Source organism: Calypte anna, unplaced genomic scaffold, assembly GCF_003957555.1.
Source record: "Calypte anna isolate BGI_N300 unplaced genomic scaffold, bCalAnn1_v1.p scaffold_3_arrow_ctg1, whole genome shotgun sequence".
Classification (NCBI taxonomy): domain Eukaryota; kingdom Metazoa; phylum Chordata; class Aves; order Apodiformes; family Trochilidae; genus Calypte; species Calypte anna.
This window is the reverse complement of record NW_022045510.1, coordinates 8,372-12,097: the sequence shown is the minus strand read 5'-3', so window position 1 is coordinate 12,097 and position 3,726 is coordinate 8,372. Positions and strand designations below refer to the sequence as shown.

The following is a 3,726-nucleotide window of genomic DNA, read 5'->3' as shown; positions in this document are numbered from 1 at the left end:
AAGCAAAATTCAAATCAATTTATTTACAAAACTTACAAAAAAAAAGGAGAGGGTGGGGAGGGCAGGGGAGGGAAGAAAAGGAAAGGGAAGGGGTGCAGGGGAAAAGGGAGGAAAAAAGGGGAGGGGGAAAAAGAGGGGGGAAAGAGGGATGAAAAGGGGGGGAGAAGGGAGGAAAAAATCGGAGGGGGAAAAAGAGGGGGGAAAGAGGGACGAAAGGGGGGGAGAAGGGAGAAAAAGGAGGGGGAGAAGAGGGGGGAAAGCGGGTGGGAAAAAGGGTGCGGGGAAAAGGGTAGAGGAGAAAGGAGGGGGAGAATGCAAGGGGGAGAAAGGAGGGGGGAAAGCAAAAAGGGAGGAGGAAAAGGGAATAAAAAGGGGGAGAGGAAAAGGGGCGAGGAAAAGGGGCGAGGAAAAGGAGGGGGGAAGGGGAAGAAGGGGATGAATGGGGGGAAATAAGGAAAAGGGGGGATAAGGGGGGGGGAGAGGAGGAAAGAGGGTGGAAAGGGGGAGGAAAGGGAGGGGAAAGGGGGAATGGGTGAGGAGGGAATGGGATGGGGGAAAGGGACGGGGGGGAATAGGAGGGGAAAGGAATTTGGGGCAGAATGGGAGAGGAAGGGGAAACGGAGTGAAAAAGGGAAGGAGAAAGGAGAAAGGAGAAGCAGAAAGTGAAAGGGGGAAAGGTGGTAAGGGAGGAAAGGGGGGAAAGGGGGAAAGGGGGAGAAAAGTGGAAAGGGGAGAAAAGGGGGAAATGGGGGAAAGGGGGAAAGGGGGGGAAAAAATGGGGAAAGGGGGAAAGAGGGAGAAAAGTGGAAAGGGGGGAAAGGGGGGAAAGGGGGAAAGGAAGAAAGGGGGAAAGGAGAGAGGGAGAGGACTACACATCAAAAAACCACCAGGGAAGGGCACCAGGGCTGTCATCCATCCAACAGACTCAGAACATTTCTTCAGACTGACAGAAACATATTTTCATCTCTTCTGATCCATCAAAAGGTATGGAATAAGCTCCCAAAGATGTAAAGTTCATCAGTGTCTGGGCAGAAAAGAGATAAGATTCCTGGTGTTACTTTTACAGGAGAGAGGGGCAAAGAGGTCACTGTCAGAACATTACGGCTACGAAGCCAGAGCTGAACACTCTCTGTGATTAAAAGCAGACAGAAACAGAGGGAAATGGGCTCAGGGGCTTCCTGCAAAGCTGTGACTTTGGAGGAATCATTACAAAATAGCTGCAATTCCCTCTTGGACATCACAGAGCATGTCTGATGCCATGGATGACAAAAATTCAGCTCCTTTGCCTGAACAATACTGAGTGATTTTTCTCTAAAAAATAGGGTAAGTTTTGTCACTGATCATCCTCTTCTTGCCTATGCAAAAAGAAAAAAAAAGACTGACACAGAGGAGCTACAAACACAAGCAATGAGTAAGGGACAGCAAAACCCAAGATATAACAGCATTTATGTTATGAGCCTGTGCTGGAGAAGTGATGGCTCAGGGCTATGAAACTCTGCAGGGCTCCTTTTCTGGTTGGGATTGAGCATTAAGTCCAGGGAAAGATGATTTCAGCTGAAGCCAAGTGTATCTGTGGGGAGGAAATGGGTCACTTTTCTTTGTTCTTGTGGTTTTTGGGGTTTTTTTATTCAGGCAAGCGCTTAAAGAGCATTTTGTAAGCAGAAAGTTTCTGTGTAAAGAGAGCAGAAAAAACCCCCTGTGCTTAACAAGGAACTCAACAGCTTTCAAGATGTTCTTTTTAAGAGTTAGAGGCAGTTCTATTTTTCCTACCTCTAACATGACACCTTACCTTGTTCTTCATCTTACCATCTTCTTCTTACCAACTTCTTCAGAGATGAACTCATCCAGTTCCTGCTTGTATCCAGAAAATATCCCATTAACAGGAGTGCAATATCCTAAAACATTCTAAAACCTTCTTCCAATCCACACAAAGCCAGACAAAAACTCCAAGGGCCAAACAAGTGAGGCCATCAACCAGCAGAGTGGAGGGAAGGGCCCTCTCTCCAGGACTAAAGGGAGGGCAGTGATCAAATTCACAGCTCCTCCAGGAGAACCCCATAAAAACCCAAATGCCTCCTACACACAGTGGATCTTCTACATTGAAGTATAAAATGAGATTTATTGCAGACTTATTTATTATAGTCATACAGCCTAGATAAGAAAATTTAATTTAAAGCTTAGCTAGGAAGATCCTGTGGCATCATCTTTGGTTTCTGGGCACTCTTGGGAAACAGCCCTCAAAACCCAAACTTTTCACCCCTAGCACACCTAGATGTTGTGTTGGGATGAGGAGGACTTACACCAGGAGTAATCCCTGAAAAGGAGTTGTAACTTTAGGCTAAAAAGCACAACCTTGCTTACAGATGCTCTTCGGCAGTAGCTGAGGATGGGATTTCAAAATGTTTACCCTGACTGCAGAAGAGGAAATCCTGTTCATCAATGGTTCTGCTCCTATGGGTGAGCTGGGGATGCTTCCTACTGGACTTCTGTTCAGAACCAGACTGGTGCCAGGATGTCCCAGGTGAGCTGAATGGTGAACTGGATTTGCAGCCTCTTCCACGTGTGTTCTTTTATCTTCCACCAAGCTTTCTGTTGGCTTTTCCTTTTTTTTTTTTTCCCATCAATTCTGAAACATTCAGCAAACACAAAGAATGATCTCTGGTAGGAACCAGGAACAGTAGAGGGGATTAGGAATGACCAAACCCATTTGACCTGAGGGTTTTGCAGAAGAGGAAATCCTGTTCATCAGAGGTTCTGCTCCAATGGGTGAGCTGGGGACGCTTCCTACTCTTCAGAACTTCAGTTCAGAACCAGACTGGTGCCAGGATGTCCCAGGTGAGCTGAATGGTGGACTGGATTTGCAGCCACTTCCACGTGTGTTCTGCCTCCTTCCACCAAGCTTTCTGTTGGCTTTTCCTTTTCTTTTTTTCATCAGTTCTGAAACATTCAGACACAAAGAATTCTCTCTGGCAGGAACAGATTAGGAATGACCAAACCCATTTGACCTGAAGGGTTTTGGGGAGCCTGTATCACAGCAGTCAAACCACCTGCAAGGAGCAGCAAGAGTTACCAACACTTGAGACTGCTCAGCACCAGAGCTTCAAAGCAATCTGGAAATGCCGTGTGCTTACACAGCTTCTTCCAAAAGGCAGAGAACACCTGCACAACAACTCTGAGCTACCCTCCCTTTCCCATGGAGAGCTCAAACCTCAGACACGCTGAGAAAACGGTAGCCAAAAAAAGACATACTTTTTTTCCTTCACAGAATCAAATTCTGTTGTCTGCAGGACCTCTCCTTATTCAAGGAAAGGACATGAAATTCATCTTTTCTGCCATACATTCCCTTTGAAAACACAATCCATTAAGAAAACCCTATTAATTCCATGATCAGTGCTGTGACTGTTGGAACACTCCAGAAAAATTAAGACAGTTCTAAGGAAGGCAAAGGGTCTTAAGGAACTTTCCTCACAAATATGCCACCCAGCAGTCTTTATCTGCACAGCACAGCAGCAACAACACTAGGCAAAACTGAAGCAAACCAGCTGGAAACAAAGCAGCACTACAGCAAATATCCAGCATCTGGCAAGGATTTTTCTTCGCCCTAAGAGGACTCTACCAAACTTCAGACAGTAACACAACCTTCCTCTGCAGGACTCTGCCATCACCATTACTCACTTGCTGGTTACTTTTCTTTACCTTACTCTATCATCCAATTTACTCTATAAT

The 3,726-nt window shown here is 46.1% G+C and overlaps 1 long non-coding RNA gene across 1 annotated transcript; it reads right to left on the bottom strand.

Moving 5' to 3' along the window:
* Positions 1–937: 937 nt before the first annotated feature.
* LOC115600343 lies at positions 938–2,775 on the bottom strand. The gene is made up of 3 exons (XR_003988907.1): positions 2,408–2,775; positions 1,790–1,851; positions 938–1,024 (listed from the first exon to the last, which is right to left on the bottom strand). It is a non-coding gene; the product is annotated as an uncharacterized LOC115600343 (long non-coding RNA).
* Between the last annotated feature and the right edge of the window lie 951 nt (positions 2,776–3,726).